This window comes from Pezoporus flaviventris, unplaced genomic scaffold (assembly GCF_033815535.1).
Source record: "Pezoporus flaviventris isolate CSIRO_AGI_PZ_B2104156 unplaced genomic scaffold, CSIRO_AGI_Pfla_v1 ptg000001l, whole genome shotgun sequence".
Classification (NCBI taxonomy): domain Eukaryota; kingdom Metazoa; phylum Chordata; class Aves; order Psittaciformes; family Psittacidae; genus Pezoporus; species Pezoporus flaviventris.
The window spans coordinates 63,727,030-63,748,565 of record NW_026892549.1 but is presented as its reverse complement, the minus strand read 5'-3'; the positions used below and the strand labels follow the sequence as shown (position 1 = coordinate 63,748,565).

The following is a 21,536-nucleotide window of genomic DNA, read 5'->3' as shown; positions in this document are numbered from 1 at the left end:
TTACTACCTGCCATTCCCCTGACTTCAGAGCACCTGAGATACCAAGCTATGTGAAGTTGAGCACTTTGAGTTGCCTGGCAGTGCATTTGGTATGTGACAGGGTTTTTTCTTCTCCTCAGCTGTCTTTTGTCCCAGACACCATTATCCTACCCCCACTTCCACCACCAACTTTACACTGTGTAGCTGAACAGACAGTAGTTGTCTTTGTAGGTTTGAGTGCAGGGCCTTGCCTGAAATGCACCCAACAGTTTTTTTTTTTATCTGTTGGATTCAGATTAACAGAGATTTGGGACCAGAGAGAATAGGTTTTTGCTGTTGATACTTACTCACCTGATGGTTCTCTCTATCCCATTAATGATTGGGTTTTCTTAAAATCTGATAAGATGGAGAAAGGAAGCACAGCACTCGGGGAATAAGTAAGTACCTTTTGTTGAATGTGTCCTAAGACACACACATCAGTGGGCAAATTCAGCTGGGGAAGAGGCAAATTGCAGTTAACTTCACTCAGAGCCCAATCACACGCAAAAATACAGCAGAGTCAGAATAAAACACCTTTGCCACAGGGACCTAAATGCCCTCTAACTTCAGATGGAACCTTACTGATGCCTGGCTAGAGAAGCTGCAACAAGAACAGTTGAGCTTCTGAAACCTCTCAGCAGTACCTAGAGACTTTGTCTCACTGATGTCTTAAAATAGTGAGAGACAGGAGATTTCTTGTTTCTTTAAAGCAGTTTGAGGAATTAAAATGGAATTGAAATGCTTTGTAATGCAGTCGTAATATAGATACTGTCCAGATGTCAGGTTGATACAATTGAGTAAAATGTTAACGCAGTCAAAAAGCAATCCAATACGTGTCATTTCCACAGGATATTCCAGATGTTTCATTTGAAGCTTCAAGAGCAGAAATATTATTTAAAAAGATCATAGGAATTTAAAAAGATCATAGGACTACAGGTATCATTTTCCTAATAGGATCAGTTTCCCCCTCGTACTTTATATCAGTGATCCTGCAATTATCCATAGAAATGTATATACTACTTTCTGCTTAGGAGTACTATCTATAGGCTGTACTTCGCATGATCTGAAGGAAGCAATACGACATACCATGCTTAGGCCTTAGACTTCAGACCACAAACTATAGGTTGTTGACTCTTTTCCATAGTTCTTGCTTAAAATGTGCATAACTCGTAGAAAAATAATCACCGGACAGAAATGCATGGAGAAACTGGGCAGTAACACTAATGTTGAATCCCTAGGCCTTGTGACCTTTGGTATTTGTTTAAGCAGCCTTATTTGATTAGTAATAGATATTGTTACACCCAAATAAACATTCCTGGCAGTTGAAACCAGCACCTTTATAAGCAAAGGTCTTGTAGAAATTTAATACATACAGGTCAACTCAGCTTCTATGAGGAGTTGCTGTGTTATTGTCGTAATGCTTGAAGTTAATGGTCAGCTAAAATAGAATGGCTACATGTGTCATACATTGAGTGAAGAGGACTGACTAAAAGCCATTAGTGTCCAGAAGAGAAAGACAAAGGAAGAAATTATATCACTTCCAGATGAATCCTAACTATCCCCCGAAGTCTGTGTTAGTATGACAGGCAAGAGGCAGGGGCATTAATCAGAAGGTCAGATAGTGCAATTTTAGACAGATTGTCTTGATTGAAAAGGCACTGGGAAATTCTGTAGAATGCTGGTGCTATGAAGCTTCAAAATGCTTGTTTAATGGCCTGATGGGCTAAGTGACAATTCTACCTGTCATACTAAAAGGGAACTGTACCTTTCACCACCGCTCATGGTAGAAGTGCTGCAAGAGCAGAGTTGTGCTGCACTTTGAAAAGAACTTTTAGTTCTTCTTCTTGTTTCTTCAGGATTCTCTACCACAGTTAAAGTGTAAACCTTAGAACTCCCTCCTGTTCCTACTGTCCTCAGATTCGTTTAACGTCAGCCTGCATAGCTGCTTTATTCCTGAAGAGCTCTCTTACAAATAGAACTCTATCAGCATTTTATCCCTAACAGTTTAAACAAGTAATAAGTTATTATTTAACTCCTCCACATCCTAATGATAGATTTTTGAATCAATCATATTTGCTATTAAGATAATTAATAGCGCATTTCAAAACAGTCCACTGTAGACATCAGATGCTAAATGCAAATGAGGTACTTGAATATATGCAAAATGGAAAACTCCATTGTAGGCCATTTGTATGTTTTGTATGTTTTGCTAACCAATAAGACTTGCCCCAGCCAAAAATACTTGCGTGTTTGTGGCCTCATGATTAACATAAGGCGACATTTGCTCTCAGGCCTTTTGTCAGCTTTGTTCTCCTGTCACTACTTCTCATTCTTTGCTCTGTTCCTGTCAGTAAATCCACATGAACAATAGCTGAAAGATCACTCCGCTAATATAATAAATGCTGTGATGAATCATTGCTTGGGCAGACTTATCTGCTCCTTGAAGCTTGAATAAGTGTCCACAAGTTGCGATAAATCTGTTTCTCTGTAATAGAGCAAACCCCAAATACTGCGTAACAAGAATCATTAGGCTGGAGCCACTGCAGCTCTAATTCTTGTATCCTTGGGCTCTCAGTATATGTTGGATACCACTTGCAGTTTGGGATGGGAAATTGGACAGGCTACAATAATAAGTAGTCTAGTTAGTGCTGGCTGCAAGATAACTACTTGTACCAAGCAAATAGCGGTTTGCTGCAAGAGAAGAAGATGCTACTGGTTTAGATTAAAAGCTTTTGTTTTCCCATTTTTGTGGCACACATTTTCCTGTGCATCTGTGGAAGTACAGTTCTGAGGGAGGTGGAGCTGATGTGCAGTCAGGCAGCGGTGCTTTGTCATTGGACTCAGTACAAGCAGGATTGGGTGATATTTTAAGGTTTGTTTTATGTAAGAGGTCAGATAAAATAATGTAATGATGACTTGAAAACTAATCAACTTGTACCCTGGGTTATTGTTGAATGGATGAGCTTTCTGAGACTTCTCTTCCAGTTCATTGTATCAGATTGTAAACACTCTTTGTTGGTAATAATAATTATTCTGGTGTATAAAGATGATGATGCATTCAGGACCAAAATAGGAGAAAGATGCTGATGTCACATATACTGAAGTACTCCTGCCTACATGTAGTGATGCAATGTAGCTGGATGAATCATGTGCAGCATTTGCAAACACCCTTTTTGAAGTAAGCGAGTTGCCATTCCTGCCACTCCTAAATAACCTGGCTTTTTTTCCTCACTTTGAATTAAAAACATGTGACTTCTCCACTGTTCATACAGTTTGTCATGAAAAACATCGGTGTCTCCTGTTCCCTTAATACCTGGATATCATGCATCTGTCAAGGAGAACAGATGACATTCTTCCTTGCCCTTAATATTTACCAACTTAAGAGATTTTGTTGTCAGTTGAGCAACCTCAGAAGGAAATAAATGACTACACAGTATAACTTTCAACTGAAAGACTCGCGTTGTCTTCCTTTTTATTCTGTGGGCCATTTTCCATCAGTGCAGTGGAATGCAAGGGAGTGCTAGGGCCCAATGTGTTGGAAGCTTTGCAGTTAGGTTTTCCTTTTTTTTTTTTTTCTCTTATTTATCCCAGATAAATTATGACTTCTCCTGAGGAATTTACCAGTCAAATGTGACATTGTAATCAAGTTTATGAGATTTTAATCCAAAGTGATTGTCAAATGGCAACTGAGGGCACTCAGCACCTTACAGGACTGGGACCATAGTGAAAGCTGATGTTTGAAGAGTAGATGTTGCAAAATAGTTGTAAAGAATTGCTAGATTTCCTTATGAAGTTTTGCTTAAACTGGTGGAAAAGTGTCACGGATAGAGCCATGCACTTCATTCACAAGAGGGAAGCTGTAATATGTGATTTCATTGATATAAGACTGTGAGTTTAGAAAATTCAGTGGTTAATGGAACAATGCTTTAACAACATTTAATGACAGGTACACTTGAGTATTTACTGCATAGGGGACAAGGTCAGACAAAACATCAGGGAGACCCTCCTGTTGAGTCATGAGGCTCAGAAAGAATCCCCTTGCATTCTAAACTACTCAGAAGGGAGTTCAGACATGGCTGGATCCAGGCTGAGTCCCAGAGTTGCTCAATGTTTATTCCTAAAGGATTATGTAAGTGTAATCAATCTGTTATATTACTTAGCTAAGATTTCGAAGTTTCAGTACACTTCTTCCCAATTCACTTACCATGTATCCAGTGCATTGAGGATTCTCATAAGCTTGAGGAGTAAGGGATCTCTCCCTATCTTGAGTAGGGAGGCATCCCAACTCAAGAGATGATCCTGCCATGCAGCCTGCTGCTGTGTGGAAGAGCTCAGTGGCCCCATGGCTGTCCACTATTGGTGTAGACTAAGATGATTGGCTTATAGTCATATTTGCACACCTGCAAGTGTTAGTTTCTTCTAGACTTGGTTTGAGATGTTAGTTTCTTTCAGACTTGGTTTGAGCAGGACATTGACCAGCCGTGTGTTTAAGTGGGCACATGACTCAAATTAGCTCCTTGGCTATTGTTGTCTGTCTTCACAGAATTCCCTCAGAGCCAGGTGCAGCCATCAGGACCAGAACATCCGTTGGGACTGCCCCTGGAGGTTATCGCTTGAGGGGGTTCCAGCAAATAAAGGTCAGGTTGGGGTGGGCACACCAGCACAGAAAGCAGGGCGACATGACCAGATGTATATAAGGATGTATCCTAATTCCATAAGGTAGGAATGCCGCACGGGGCAGATAATATCCTGTAAGATGTAGTTCCTGATTTTAGATAATGCTTTAATGACGGTTTATAATTTGGAAAGCACTCCAAGCCCATATATACTGCATTCAGAAAACAAGCCTGCAGGTTCCGCTGTGTTTCTTCTTTTTACTCTCACGTGACAGCTTAACTTGTTACTACTTGATTATAATTAGGTACTTGATTTTCATCAACAATAATTTCAAAGTGAAGTGCTTGATTTTTTTTTTTTTTTCCTTGAAGTAGGCTTTGCTTTATACTGGGTGATTTCAGCCAAGAACATGAACTTCTGTGCCTCAGTTTATTTATCCATAGTACAATGAGTGGTTTATCTACCTTGATTACACTATCCACTGTCAAAAAGTGTCTATGTAGCATTTTAAGCTCTAGTGATCTTAGCAATGCATTTAACTTTTCCCCCATATAATATATTGATCTCTGAAATCCAAAATGAAGCTAGTGTTTTAGACCCTGTGTCTTTTCTAACATCTTCTCTTTGCTCTTATTAGCATAGCATGCCTCTTCCATTTAATCTGATTGTACAAGTCTAATTTCAAAGTCACGTGTTTGGCTGAGTTTCTAACCTCTGAAGAACTACCCAGGATTAATCAAAGCTTACTCTGTGTAGAGAGGGTCTTTTGATTTTCTTCGTTTTGCTGTCTGTAGCAGGATATTGCCTGTGTAAGCAAAATCAAGGTGAAATACTTGCTAGAAATGCCTGGGTGTTAACATAAAAGCTTCCATCACGTAAATGATGGTTCTGGAGAAACTTAAAAAGTGCTTCCATTTACTGGAGGTTTTGCTTAGAAGGCTGGAGTCTGCCCGTGGAGCCTGGCAGCCCCTAGACATGCGCATGCAGTCACAAGGCTAGGATACATTGAACCGTACCCTGTCCAGAGTAAAGGTAACCTAAAGAAGCTGAACAGCAAAGGGTTAATGGAAACCTATTGCTAAAAAGTTACTGGAGTAGTCTGTGTCTATAAAAGGTATGAATCCTGACTGGGCTTCTGTTATGTACTGGAGACTGTTTGAGGCCCTGTTAAGGACACCAGTGGAAAGATGGCTGAGGATTATAAAGAAGAAATGTATAGAAACTGTTTGAAAGGACTCTTTAGTGAGGGAAAGGCATGAGGAAGGAAGTTTATTGCGCAGCCTGCCATGGGCAAGTGACTGATTTGGAGGGGAAAGGGGAAAAACGTGTTTCAAAAAATGTGAACTGTTAGAGTGAAATTGTTGGCTACACAGAAGTATGTATCTGAGCGAGAGCTGACCTGTGAGACTTGGCCCAGGAAGAGGTTCGGGAAAGGGAAATGGATATGTATTTTCAATGTCTGCGTGTGTGGACGTGTAGGGGTGTCTATCCATTTATATGTGGGGCTTTTCTACTCTCCTAAAAAGAGCTGTATATGGAAATCTTGTCAAGACATCCATACTTGCTGGCTTTGCAAATTCAAATTCACACATGTGAATGAGTAACCTCAAAACTGGGGAAGACACAAATGTATGGGAAGCCAGTGTGTTTTCTGTAGGGAGGCTGGTGGTCTAGCATGGTTCTCAATGACCAGAGCAGCAATTCTGAGTGCTGCTGTTCTCAAAGGGTAATGAGGAAAGGGTATGGGAAATGAAGACTGCCCAAGATGTGTGCCAGTACAGAAAAGGGACAGAGAGGGGGCCTGTTCTCAGAAACTTGTGTCCTGAGATGTAGACACCAGCAAAACAGTCCAGGAAGCATTTGTTAAGCAGAGCTCTACGTATCTCTGTGTTTTACCAGTTTGGAAAGAGTTGGAAGATTGAAAGGTTTGCCTTGAGTGGTCAGTAGATAGTGGTTGCCTGAGATGTGTGATATTCTGTGAGGGATTGTAATAGGGCAATAGCTTCATTCTGGAGCAATAACATCCTGCGGAGATGGCTATGGTGCATTTTTCCCACAAGTGACTGCTTGTTACACAGAGCATTTTCCTTTTCTCAGAAACCCTTGTGATACACTTATGTAGAATTTTATTTATGTCTCTTCAAATTCAGAGTGCTGAGCACAGATCCCAGCATGGAGGAGAATAACTTTTTTTATTCCATAAGACAAGTCAGAAGGCAGTCATGATAGGAACTTCATTTCAAACACTCTCTTCGCCCAGCAGCAGTGCTGGAATCCATAAGCATAAGTGCTTACCTTTCCTGGCATCTTAATCCACACTGTACCTGTTTTCAGCCCAGACATATCAAACAGCTACGTTCCAAGTTGTGCAACTATGAACAATCTTACAGGAGAGATACATATGTGGTGCTTAAAAGATGTACTTTAATGACAAAGTTTGGGCTACTCACAAAGTGGTTGTAATAGTTTGGTGTACTGTTCTTTGTGCCTTTTTTCTTTTTCCTTTTTGGTTTGGTTTTGTTTTTTCCTGAATGGGAGGAATTCATACAGATAGAAATTGCATGAGTACTTCCAATTTTCATTTCAGTTGTTGTGTTTGTGAGTGCATTCATATATGTGTTTTGGGACAAAGGAAGAGAAGGCAAGAAACACCATGTACATGTGTACTTGGATATAATATATATTGAGCAATGACCCAGGTGGCAGAGTTTGAAGATCAGATTTCTAAAGTTGCTCGAGGCTTGTCTGACTCTCATGCTGAAACCTGTTCGTAGTTCCCACTGGCTTCAATGTAAGCAGAGTTAAATTAATACTGACAGCTTTGGAAAATGAAGCAGTTTATTTCCTGAGCTGTGATTGAATAGCATGACGTGGTTCTCATCTGCTGCTAGTGAAAATTTCCAATAAGCACCATTTTATCTCCCAAATTTGTTGAACACTTGCCTATTCTTTTGTCTCCTTGTGCAAATCCTGCTGCCTGCCTGTGAGAAGCTATGCATGCTTGTGCTGTTTAGAATGAGAGAATTCCAGTAGTCTGCTTTTCTTATTGGAATGACTACTGAAAAGAGCCTAACTGCTATTGAAGATGGTCAGCTGCCATGCTGCCAGCATCTCAGAATTAAAGACTTCTAAGAAATTATGAATTGCTAGGTAATAGATTATTCTTTTACAGCAAAGACTTTCTATTCAAAGTAAGCTACTTTGGGGGAGTAAATTAGAATAGTGTTTTGCTGGAGCTGTGTATTTAAAGGAGAATTGTGCATCATGCCCTTGTTTTGCCAGATTCAAACAGCTACTCGAGTCATAAATGTTTCAACAGCCTGAAGCTTTTTCTTTTTAAGTACACAATGGCATTTGTCCTGTTCCTCTGTGACTTCTTTGGCAGTGTTTCTATTTAGGATACCCTGTTTAGAAATATCGAAGACTTCTAATGTAAGCTTTTAGATACGTTATTAGCTTGGATGTAAAGCAGAGGAGGGGTGACTAACAAATATGGCTGCTTCTTGGGCTGACTGGCCGGTTTCAGCAGCACTGGTTTCAGTAGTTGTCAGGAAAGTCTGCCAGATTTAAAGTACTGTGTTTTGTTCAGCAAAGACATGTCTCTGGTGAAATGCTGAGATTGAGGTTTCAGGGCCTTTGATGCTATACTTATGGTTCATCTAGTTTGGCTGTTTTCAGAACAGGCTAAAGGTATTGTAATCAAAGTGAAAAGCATGAACTCATAGAACTTGGTTTAGGAAACAGCTCTCCTTTAATCCAGAAAGATACATAAGAGTGGATAACATTGGTACATCTTATCTCACCTGAGCCCTTGCACACACTTACATACCCTCATAAAATTCTCATAGTCCAATTGACACTGCAAAGTAGGTGTCTCTTCGCAGGGTCTAGACCTTATTGGAGTTGGGGAAGTTATCCTTCTTTGTATAAATATACCATTTGGGTTTTAAGGTTTGGCAAGCTCTCAACCTAGCTGATTACAGGCAGCAGTAAGTTCCACAAAGTGGTTATTTATTTGCCTTTACAATATTGTTTTGTGGGTTTAAAACTTCTGCCTCTTTAATTTTTCCCTGCTATAGTTATGTGGAAGGGGACCGAGGAGCACTTAGTATAAAAAGTGTACACAGTTGTGTGTTGTGTGGGTTTGCTTGGGCTTGATTCAGGATACCTGTACTTGAATGTTGCTGGCTTTTCTCCTCCCCATCAAAACCCCATATTCTATTTCAGAATGTCTGTAATTTTGCTTTCTCTGGGCTATCTCATCTCAGTGTTTCTTTGCATAATAAAGGGATGAGCTGGATAGCAAACTGGGATTTTCAGTACTGTTCCCTCTTCCTTTCTCAGCATAGCAGAGTATCTTACTTGTTTTTGTGGTCACTTTTGCTGAACAGCCCACAACCCTGCTAGCTGTATTCCATCTCTGTTCCAGTGCCAGTTACAGCCCTTCAGTGTGCAGGCTGAATTGTTTTTTCCAGTTCATGATACTTCACTCATTCCTGTAGTATTTTAAGTGATTTAGCATTGCACTGGAGGTTCAGTAAGTGTACTTACATCCTTCTGTCTGTTTGTCACAAGTGCCTTATAATGTGGCAGCTACAGGTGCAAATGTGTTTATTCATATTTACCTTCACTTACAGATCAATAACTATCTCAAATATTTGAGCTATAATAGATTTCCTTGGAAAATTGTCTTCATCAGTGTTGTGCAGCGGGGACTATAGAAGGGTATGAAGTAGATAGCTTTTAATACAGACTTTTCTTTTAACACAGACATGATCTGTTACTCAGTTCTGTAATGGGAAAGGTGGTCAAACAAGTCACCGTGTCCAGAAAGCAAAAGCATGAACTGGCAGCACAGCGTTGGCGACTTCAGGCTTGATTTGTCTTAACTCATGGTAAATGTAAGATAATGTACTCCTTAGTTAATGTGGCAACAGTGGGGGAATTAGCACAGAGAAGCTGTAGTGCTGCAGTATCCCACCCCAGTTTACTGCATCCATTTGTTTACTTGTCCATGTTGTAATTGCTCTCTATACCTAAAACTTCCCCCCCTCCCCTGATTGTGATTAGGTGATTTCTCTAATACCTCGTTGTTACTGTGGAAAAGCTGCACAGGAGACAAGTCCATCAGGGTTTATATTGCTCTCTTGTCTCTGAAGCATTTGTTTCTATCACATTCCTTTTCTAAGAAAAAAATTCTGTGTGTTAACAGGGGAATAAAACTGACTTTGTTATGGTGGGCTTATGTGGGCATGGTTTTAGGAAGAGGGTTAAGGGGACTGTCTTGCTCTCTGCATGTTTTGGACCATGTATGATCACACCCAGCAAGATACATGGGACACAGACCCTCTTTTACTTCCCCATAGTAAATGCTCCATCCCTGGCAGTGTTCAAGGCCAGGCTGGACAGAGCTTTGGCTGACATGCTGTAGTGTGAGGCATCCCTGCCCATGGCAGGGAGTTGGAACTGGCTGATCTTAAAGTCCTTTCCAACCCAAACCATTCTGTGATTCCATGATTCCCATCACAGTTAGTGCCTTTTATGCCTTTTATATACCAGAGGTGGTTCTCCCCTGGTTTTTGAACAGGCTATAAAGTTGGGATAGAAGCATGAGGAAGCATGGGTGCTCTGTAAATTCTCACACATTAGCACTAGTCTAGTGTGGGGGTACATCCTGTAATCCTGAAATAAGCATTGTGTAGAGGGAAGGAAACAGTGGGGTTTTGTCTGTGTGTAACTTGTATAAGTTTGTAATCCAAGTGATACCCAACTCTTCAGTGACTGTGTTGCAGAACTCCCTGTCATTTATGTTTTTATGGCTAATGGCTTTTTTTAATATTCCATTTTCTACAAGTTTTCATTAAGCAAGTGCATGTGAAGTGCTTCAACTTGACTTTGATGTGCATTCAGTATCAGAAGGAAAGATCAGGCCTTTTATCTCTAAGCTCCAGATCAATTACTGTTCCAAACACTTACCTCAGAATTTTTCTTTAAATTAAAGGGGGGGGGGGGGGGGGGAGGTACCACAATCAACTGTTAAGAAAAATGAAAGTGCTTAGAAAAAATGGAGACATCATCTAAGGTAAGGACAAGGGAGTGTGGACCTGCCATTGGAGGATCATATAGAGTCTAAAAGAAGAAATAGTTCCTTACATTTAGAAGTAAAAGAATCCCTGATTTCTTGAAATGCGAAGATAGCTGGCTTGCTAATGAATTAAATATGTGACAACTTTTAAGTGCAGCACAGCTGCTGAGTTGTCAGAGCAGGTGACTTTATCACCATCAGATTTGGATGGCATTATGCTTAGGATGAAATAACCACTTGTTTCAACAACCAATCTCTAATATCCTACGTGAAAGTCCATCTCATAGATTTCATTCCTTAATATTCTAGCTGACATTCCCATTTTCTGAAGTATGAGATTTTAGATACATAAGTCTTGGATATTGTAGTATCAGGAAGGCTAATATGTGCAGCATTGCAATTAGGTAGAGAAAATCCTCTTACTACGGTACATATGTGACCAGTAACCCCAAACTTGCAATTTGGTTTTTTTTTGTTTATACATGTTTTTACTACAACTCTCATAATAGTGTAGTGAGATTCTAAATATGATAGTCAATATGCTTTTGATTCAGCACTGTAAGACTGAAGATTTAATAGAAATAGCATTGGAGTTCAGTGTAGATAACAAAATACTACATCCTCTTACACAGCTCTTGACTGCATAAGTTCCGTTATAAGGGATCTGGAGCACCTTCCAGTATCTGAAGGGGCCTACAAGGATGCTGGAGAGAGGGACACTTCATCAGGGACTGTAGTGATAGGACAAGGGGAAATGGGTTCAAACTGAAATGGGAAGTTCAGGTTAGATCTAAGGCAGAAGTTCTTCCCTGTGAGGGTGATAAGGTCCTGGCACAGGGTGCCCAAAGAAGTGGTGAATGCTTCATCTCTGGCAGTGCTCAAGGCCAGGATGGGTGGAGCCTTGGGTGACATGGTCTAGCGTGAGTCATACCTGCCCATGTTGGGGTTGGAACTACATGATCTTAAGGTCCTTTCCAACCCAAACCATTCTGTGATTTTATTCTAACTTATGAGGTATTTTTTTTCTCTTGAAGTGACATGACATTGAGTTATTATTAGAGGAAGAAGTGAAACTTTTAGTTTAGTCATTTATATTCCTACGATATTAAACATGTTAGTTTAAAACCACCAGACTCCCCCTCTTTCAAACCAACAGAATAGTCAAATGCAGAAGAAGCTATTCAAAATTGTCTTTTAATAAAAGTTTAAAGTCTTCAAAATATATTTGCCCCTCGAGCAAACTTTTTTCATTTAATATTGTGTCTGTTAATTAGTGCTTCAAATTTGCAAATTCTTTATTGGTTTATATCAATGTAATACCCAAAGCTCATCTCATTGCCAGATTTGAATGAAATATGATCCTGTTTATTCTATTAAAATGAAGGCTTGAAATTGTTACCCAAATGCCACAGGAATTCTTGCCATTTTCTCATCAAATTCCTCATCAGATTTTTTGTTAAAGTCACATTGTTTTAGATTTTGAGCCTTGGCATTTAAATGAAATTCAATGTGCCCCACTGGAGAAAACATCTGCAGGGACATATTACATACAATATCCATTCCAATCAAGCAGGCGTGTACTGTGTGACTGAATGAGAAGCTTATTCTTACTCCACTTAGATTTACCCTGGTGTGGCTATTGAGTCAATGTGTGAGAAGAAAATTAAACTAGCAGAACAGGAAGGATTTTTTTAATACTCAGAGCAAATACTTCCAGTTGCACGATATTAATTTGAGAATGACATTTTTGGACAAGAATCTGAAGGAATTTGGTGCCAAATTCCCTCAGAAATTCAATGTGACTTGGGAACTGAAGCCCCCGAGGTGCCTTGGCAAATCTCTCAGTTATCAGTATTATAGGTTTTCTTTGAATATGAAATCATGATCTACAGAAACTTAAGGGGGTAGCGAAGTGTTGGGGAAGAAGGAAAGGAAAGAAAGAAAAGAAAACCTTCAGTTCTGTAATACTGAAGCATGCATTAAAGAGTTGCAGACATTCTGTTAGCTATCAGTAAAGATGACCTAGAACAGGCCCTTTCCTTTCTGAAGCAGCTGCCTCACACACTAAGCTTGTGTCATGTTACCTGCTGGTGGGCAGCAAAAGGCAGTGTGGGGAGAGGTCCTTTAGAGCAGCCATGTGTGTTTGTGGAACACGCTTCTTTTTCTAATGGAATTCAGACCAAAAGAAAGTCTCTTTAAATGGCATTTATGGTGACAGAGCCCCCTGCCATCCTTTAAAAGGCTTATTTTTACAGACAGAGCACCTGCTATAACACCTCTTCTGCTGCAGAGCTGTGAATAAGAGCTGCTGTTATGAGCTTTTCAGCTACTTTAAATGAAGACTAGAAGAGTTATGGCAGTAGAGATGAGGGAGCTGCTCCAGAGGATCACTAGGATTGATCTGTATTTAGCCCTACAGGCCATGGGGACCACATAAAAAATACAGGTCCAGCTTTTGTGTCCCCTAAAACAGGAAGGACATTGATAAACAGAGACAAGTTCAGCAGAGGACCAGCAAGATGAAGCCAGACTGTTGACATGGTGAGAGGAGGAGAGACAACAGTCAAAACATAAGAGGTTCTGACTGGACATAAGGGAAAACTGTTTCCTTTTGAGTTCAGTCAGGCTTTGGAATTGAGTATGCAGAAAGGCTGTTCAATTTCCATCCGTGGAAGCTTTCAACACCAAGTTATTGAAGCCCTATTTGACCTGATCTGATTTCTGCTTTGAGCAGGAGTTTGGGCTGGAGACCTCCTGAGGTCTCTTCCCACCTGAATTTTCCTATGATACAATTGGATTTGTACAGGAAGTTTGGGGCTTCTATTTAAAATCTTCACCCACTCTTTTCTTGTCCTTACCCTACCCATTTCTCTCATGTCATTATTTAGACTTGCATCAATGTGATCTTCCAGTGGTGTATAGTTTCTGTCAAGAATGCTTCTGGAAAAGATTATTAGTAACTAAAAAAAAATCCACAAACCAACCACAAGAAACCAGCAAATACAATCAGGAAAACTTATCCAGTATGGTTACTGGACAGAGGTCATTCTATTTGTAAGCTATAGAGAAGAAAGAATAATGATAATGAAATGGTAACATTATGGAAGAGTTCCAGTTCTGTGTGGACCTTTGTCTATAAAATATGCCTGTCTGACAAAAGCAGGCACGTTAATGCTACTAAACATATGATTAACCTGGGCAGTGTAGTTCTAAGCTTCTCAGGTTCATGTCTGTTTCCTTCAAGCCTGAGCCAAGAGAGTTGCACACTAAATTTGGAATTCACCAAAGGGAAAAGGTGTTACTGAAAATATCCTGGTTGAAATCTCTTGCATTTGACATCCAGAAAGCATTTCTGTAATGTTAACAGCTGAGCCTGACTGTCAAAGCAGTGCTGCAGTAAACAGGCGGGTTCTTGGAAATTAGGTAGATCAGATAGGAATCAGGTAGATCAAAGTCCTCCGCAGTGAGTGCTCTGTGCTAACGGAAGATGAGTCTGGTACATCCTATGGCTGCCTTCATGAAAAGGGGCATTTCAAGCACAATTGTAACATGTGGTCTTAAGAAATATCCTTCAAATCCTTTTGTTTCTGATCTGAAAGGATTCAGAAACACTGTGTGAGTGAAGATAATAGCTTTTTTTTTTTAACAAGGATAGCTCCCTACCTCATCACAAAATGGAAAATCTCTTTTTTTCTTTCCTGTTTTACATATAGCTGTATTGAGTAAAATGAAAAGAAAGTGAGGGTTATTCCATCCTGACAAATTAGACAAGTTTTAGGGGGATTTTTGATGGCCCTGATAGGGTAGAAAAAGCTCATCAGAAATGATTTTTCATTTTTGTCCTGTGTGACCATTAAGGCAGGTTGTGCTCTGAGGAGGCTGCAGTCCTAGTAGGTTTTAAAGAGAAATGTGAAGTGTAGTAAAATAGGTCCATGGACATTTTGGTCATAGTGAGACAAACAGGAGGAGAAGCACAAACTTAAACATCACCACACTTGTTCAACAGTTCTGCTCTCTTCTGCTTGCAGGAAAGAAGTTGGCTGATGACATGGTAAGTAAGTATGTACAGCAAGACTAGATTTCTGTTTTCATAATGGTTCAGCCTTTGCTGTATGCTTCAGCAGCATTGTGAAAAACGTAGTGCAAAATTAGGATCAGATTCTTTGCTTTTCACTCTGTGATTCCCTATTACATTTGCAGGAATGATGTGTCCAAGGTGAATTTATAAGTTGCTTCTTCAGCAAGCCCAAGTAGTCTCTGAATTTCAGAGTCTGATGCTTTCAAGCTCAAGCATAATTATTACTAATAAAAGTTTCAGTATGTCTAACTCTGATTTCAGTTATAGCTACATAATCTCCTTATCTTTTGTAAGTGGAACACAGGAAATCTTTTCCTTTTAGAATGATTTAACTGGAGCTGAGGAACAATTCCTTCCCCAGAGGGTGCTCAGGCATTGGAATAGGCTGCCCAGGGCAGGGCTGGAGTCACCGTCCCTGCAAGTGTTCACACACCATGGAGACGAGGTCCTCAGTGCCATGGGTTAGTGGTGGCCTTGTCAGAGCTGGGGTGAAAGTTGAGCTTGGTGATCTTAAAGGTCTTTTCCAACCTGGTTGATTCTATGATTTTGGTTTGCATTTGTGTTATAAAATGAATTCTTCACTATGTATGTGTTTAATCTGCCTTGCTTTCCTTTAGTGACTGTCTCTGCAATGCTAGTGTGAGTAAAAATAGTACTTGAATAGTGTTTTATTTAGTTTCGTCACTAAAGTTGATATGATTCTGAAAACGTGATTTTTTTATGTGAGGAGCAGATGTATTGAATAAGCAGTCAGTATTTTTACAGGCAGAGTACATGTTCAAACCAGAAAGCTGCTAATACCACAGAGATAAAAGGATAATTTGCACTAAATTATGATGCTAATTAATCAAATGAACTGAGTATATTAACCAGTTGGTGATATTTTGTTGAGCAGGAACTGAAACAGTTAGATACTTCTTCAGACTCTTCTTTTGTTTATTGCTCTGAGATATTTTAGCCATATATTGCAAGTTTCTTACAGCGATAACCCTTTCATGAACACTGACAAGTTAAGTGTTTTATACAAACAAGAAATGTGGGTGCTCACAATGTCCAGGCAGATCGCTGTTTGTATCCTAACGTTACCTTAATGAATCGCTGAGAATGACAGATACAGTATGTGAAGACCTCTCTGCTGTAAATATGAAAGTACTTTAAATCTTTAGTACATGATTATGAATAGGAATGGTAGGGATTTATCTGAATTTAAATAATTTAAATATTTAATATTTGAATTTAATAAATTCAAATATTAAAAAAATATTAAAGTTGCCATTCTGTGCAGCTTCAGAAGAATGCAGTGGCACAATGTGTTTGTACTAAAACTGTGGAAAATAAAGAAAACCAAAGGAGGATTGTTTTATATTGCCTTGAGTGTGTTTGAGATGCAGGGGCAATGTATTTCAATGTTAGATTTGTTGGTAAAACCATCAGCAAAGGTGGAGGAAAATGTTTCAAGGTAGATGCAAAGGTGTGGTCAAAACTGCACAGAGTGAAGAAAGAATAATATTTCAAAGCAGACTTCTGGGGTTGATGCCACTGTACAACACTCAGTGCATTACGAATACAACATGCCAAACCAGTATTTCCAAGAGTACCATTACCAGAAATTGAAGAGGGTATTTTCAGATGTAGAAGAATAAAAATAAAGAAGAAAAGTTTGGTGACATCTCCCAGTAGCTTTCAGAAAGAGAGGTATCCCTAGGTTTTCATTATGTCTGTGAAGGACACTGCTTAACTTATTTAATGCTGACTAATACAGCAGTCTTTGCCTTTCTCTGTTAAATCATTAACTGATGCTATCCAGTTCGTGGTTTCAAGGACGCTTCGTATTTTTTGCCTCTTTTCAATTTGTAGAATAGTTCCTCCCCCTGGTAATTCCTACACATTTTTATTGCACACTGAGTGCCTTCAATACAAACGTCTCCTGTGAACTTGAGCATCTTGCGGGATCATACCGTAAATTGTGAGTTTCTGAAATAGTTATAATTTTAGGGATTAGTGCTTTTCAATGCATAGAATGTGTTTTGTAAGTTATGTATTGTGAGAGTCCCTGGTATCTTCTTAGAAGCAGTTGCTTCAGATCAAACCCGCTTCCCACTCTATTGTCCTTTACCATATCAAATAGCAGTTGAAACAGCAGCAGCAGCCAATGAACATGGATCAATGATATCTTCAGTCACTGCATTTGTGTAGGTTTAATCCATTTATGTGAAAATCAAGTTACTGCTGGCCTGCTTCTTCTTTACTGGAAACAATTGATAACATTACTTCAGAAGAAATTAATCCAGAGAATTAATTAGCAGAATCTAATATCCAATAAATGTAGTCTTGAGAAAGATTTCATGGGTGGTCAATTGTGACATTAAATGGACGGTAAAAAATAGACACTGTTAGCTGTTTTCCATAATCAAACAGAAGTGACAGAAAAGGAACGGGTAGGATGACATTGACTTTGGAGAGAAATAAATAGGTCAGTTCTTGTACCTGTCACAGAGAAGCTTTGAGAACAACTTTTTCCCTGGTTTTGGCTTAGGCCCATATTTGGGGGCTTAAATTTTTGGAAGAAATACTTTGAAAAATAAAAATATACTACTACTACTACTAATCTGTGTTTCCAAGCCAGTGAGTTTACTGCTGCAGAAGCTGCACAGGTGTTTTTAGGATCAAATTCATCCCTAGTCACTGGGAGCAAAAAACCTTCATGCTTACTAACATCATCATGGCTCCTGTGGCTTTTAGTTGAGGGCACTGGACCTTGCACATGACCAGTTAATGAAATTTGGCTGTTGCAAATCCATAGCTGATTTTGAGTTCAACCCATTCTCTTATTGTATTGTTCTTACTGAAGGATTGCACTTAGAAATACATCTGGAGATCAGCGTGGCTATTTCCTGAGGGCTGTGGGTCTGTACAGCCAAATACTTTGAGCCAGATTTTCCAAGGTATTTAAGAGCCTGAATGTTCAGAGAGATTCCTAAGAGGATCTTTGAGAGCCTGTCTGCATGTTTAAGCAGCTAAATGACTTTAAATATCTTGGATTATTTTAGAAAGGTTTAAGCAAGTATTTAAGCACCTTTTTGAAACAGAGTTTTAGTAAGAGTGAAGGTCTCTGAAAATCCTGAACAGGTCATATTGTTCTGGGGGTGGGAGTTGTTCCTGCACCTCCCAAATGGGAAAGATGTTTCTCAAAATTGGTCATATTTCATTTGAGAACTTCATATTTGCTTTTGAAAACTGGCTTTTGCTGCTGACTACAGGACATGTAATGTTAAGGAAAAAGAGAAAGAAACCACTTTCCAGATAGAAATTCTATTTTAAGCCATTTCTTTCTTGACCCATAGGCCTACGTATCTCTGACTTAACTCTGTAGGCTGTAGCTTGTCACAGAGAATGATTCTGCTTTTGGCAGCTGTGCTCGTTCAGCGTGTTTGCTAACTTAGCAGCAAAGTGCTTCTGTATTTGCTTTGTCTCGGTTTCTGAGCAATGACTTATTTACTGAAACATTTCTTTTTCTCTCTTTCTTTTTTTTTACTTATTGGAATTGATTGTGTGAGTGAAATTCAGGATGTTGTGACTGCAGGATTGTGTGCTGTCAGTTTATATCGAAGGTATTATATGCTTGTAGTACCTTGTATTTACTCATTAATCTGATGAAAGAATAGGAAAACGTGCAGTATTAATATTTGGCATCTTTTTAGTGCATTCTTACTTGTAAAATCAGGGATTTTTTTAGGATGTAAGGTTTTTGGATGTATTTGAATTAGTAGTTGGTTGTCTTTTTTCCAACAGAAAAGCCTGGAGGCATGTGTAGAACTAGGAGCTACATAAAGCTGAAGAATCAGATGTCTGCTGGGCAAATTGACAGAACTCATTAATCTTAGATGCAGTGTACTATAGAGTCTGTCCTTTCATGCACCTGCCCATGCTGAAAGTAATTACATGATAGCACTATTAATACTGAAGAGCTTGAGTGGGGATAGGGTTATCTTCTCTTCTTAGTAATTGATTGCTAGCTGATTAGTGGACAACGTTTTTCCTGCAGTATAATTGCCTTTCTGCTGTTGTAACCTCTCTAACCTGGGGGTTAGGCCCTCTTACTGGTTTTGAGGCCTTGACAATAGCACCACAGCCCTCCAAGTAATGAACTGGAACTTGGTTGCTGTGAATTCCCCAAGCAGAAGATGACTAGTTAAATGCATTTCAATGATAGCATGGTTTACAACAATGAGACAACAGAAGATTTGTTGCCTTCCCCCCACCTCTTTTTCCTATGAAGATATTTTCAAACCTTCCAATTTCTGGGTGGCAAAGCACGCAGTTGACTTCTATTGTATCACAACTGTTGCTTGTATAAAGTTATTACCTGAAATGTGTCAGAACTGTGTAATAAGCTTGTATGTTTTCTGTGACCAGATGGAAAAAGCAAATGTATAGATTTGCTTCTTCAGGAGCAAACAGGTAAAAAAGGAGTGTATGGATTCTGTGGTGGGGTCTCAAAGATCTGCAGCTCTGTAAAACGATTGTGTTCTCATATCCTGAAAATTGACTCTGGTGTTTTTGCTGAAATCTGGTAGATATTAGGCTGCTGCTTGGCTAGGTCTAGAAAATGAGGCATCTTTTACCATGAAGCTTCTGGTAGAGGGCAGATGATTTCCAGCGCTACTCAGTACTTTGGCATTTGTCCCTTCCTGTGACCCTCGATGTAGCGGCTTGGGGACTAGGAGATCTGCTGACCAACTACTTGGCATGCAAGTTGATGAAATTGGGGAGTGAAGATTTTACCTCAGGAGATTTGACAGATGTGAATTTTAGGAGTAAGTTAGACATGAAATAAACTATGATTCACACCCCACCCCACCCCACCCCACCCCCCCCCCCCCCTCCGCCCAGCTTTCTGTGTACATGAAAAACAAAACTTACCTTGCATCAGCCTTCAAGTTATCCTGCTATGTTTCTCTTCTGGTGTAAGTGTTTTGTGTAACTCTGCACTAAACCAGATTTATATTAATCTTTGAGCTTTCTTACACTTGTCCTGGACTCAAATGGGATGGAACAGCACTCTACAGCAAAGAAATTGCTAATCTCTTTCTGAATTGCTTTATTATCAATTTATTCTCTAGTACACTCACATTAATGGCTATAAAGACTTCAGATTGGCCCTGTTGAGTTTAATCACTGAAGGTGGATGTCTAGGTTTAAATTATGGAATCAGTTCCCTACATTTCCCAAAGGTATTTAGGGGCAGTTAATAATATTACCCAGTATGATTTCCAGTATTGTGTCTATGTATGCAGCCAGAAGCATGTTCTTAAGAGGAAAGTGCAAGAACACATGTTGTCCACTGTGTGATATAACCTGGCTGGAAGGACATTTTTTTCCCCAACTTTTGTAAATTAACAGGTACCCTAAAGCATGATGATTTGCCTCAGGAGCGATACTAAACTAGTCAGAAATCTAAATGACTTCTGGCTTTCTACTTGTTGCCCTGCAAATTAATGCAAACACAGATGTAATGACTGAGTATTTTGATTGATGGTTTTGTAGTAGCCTGTGGGCTGTGGTAAGGTTCATATGGACATCAAAGCCTATGACAACTGACATTCATGAGTGCTAGCTTAGGTCTTGCTAAGATCTCTATTAGCTTTCCTTCAGCTAAGGGAGATTTGCACTAGACTGGTGATTCTCAAAACAAAGTGCTGACAGATGTGTAGCAGGTATAGAGAAACTCTAGAGTTTCTCTTTGAACAGGATGACAGGAGAAAAGGTGTTAAGAGGCCTCCAGATCTCAGAAGACATGGAAAAGTTCAGAGGGCTTGGTTGCTGAAGAAAGTCAAGAGAACCAAGTTTGAGTTTTGTAGAGGCTTAACTCAGGACACAACTGCTGTTACAAATGCACCTTTCAGGTATAGAAAATGAGCCTCACATGCATTGGAGTTGACACAAAACAAGCTCTTCTGTGCAGGGTATATCTGTGCTTCATGGCATGGCCAGCCTTTGGGAAACTGAAGGCAGTGCATCTGTGTCGATTCACCATACAAGCCCATTTCTGCTGGGTTGTTTAACAACTAGTTAGATTTTACAAGAGGACACCCTGGCTTATGCTCCCTGCCCTTATACAGTATTCAGTTGAGTTGTTCTTTACACATTCACCTGGGATTTCAGACTAAGTAAGCCTCTACTGTTCCCAGTGAGTTAGCATTCCTATAAACATGTCTAGCACACAAGCTGATGCAAATTGAAGCACTTTTTAGCATTTACAGGAGGATGACAGGAGATATGGGATGGTTATTTGAGAGTCGTCAGGTCATAATAGAAGTGTGTTGTCAGGAAAGGAGAAAAGCCTTCTCATTTTTTCTCCGGATTTCCTTTGTTTTCTGCAAACATAAAACACCCTGTTCTTTGCACCATCAAATTTAGACCAAGAAGCTTGAATTGCGTAATTCCTTAAAACAGTCCTTATAGCTGTGTAATTGTTAAAGCCCCATTTATTGGATGGAAGGAGAAGGAGCAGTCTTTCCCAGGAAATGCTAAAGAATTGTTAGAAAATATAAATGTAATACATGCATACACTTGTTCTAAGTGGACCTATATTATGTGTCATAAATGTGAAGGCTGCAAAATGAAACTTCCAAGTCCCATTGTTCCAATGTCAGCATTAAGGTCACTCCTTTAAAAGCATTTACCTGCTTTGGAGCTATGTTTCATGACCAGTGTTTAATTACTTCATCACATGCT

The 21,536-nt window shown here is 39.6% G+C and overlaps 1 long non-coding RNA gene across 2 annotated transcripts in view; it reads left to right on the top strand.

The window, feature by feature from the left end:
- LOC133273827 (uncharacterized) overlaps positions 1-21,536 on the top strand; it is a 157,211-nt gene that overhangs the window by 78,052 nt on the left and 57,623 nt on the right. Inside the window, exon 4 of one of the 2 annotated variants that reach the window (XR_009744943.1) lies at positions 9,406-9,676. The exons of the other annotated variant lie outside the window; for it this stretch is intronic. This is a non-coding gene — a long non-coding RNA (uncharacterized LOC133273827). Of the gene's footprint in view, positions 1-9,405; positions 9,677-21,536 lie in introns of those variants that run through there. 2 annotated transcript variants of the gene reach the window in all.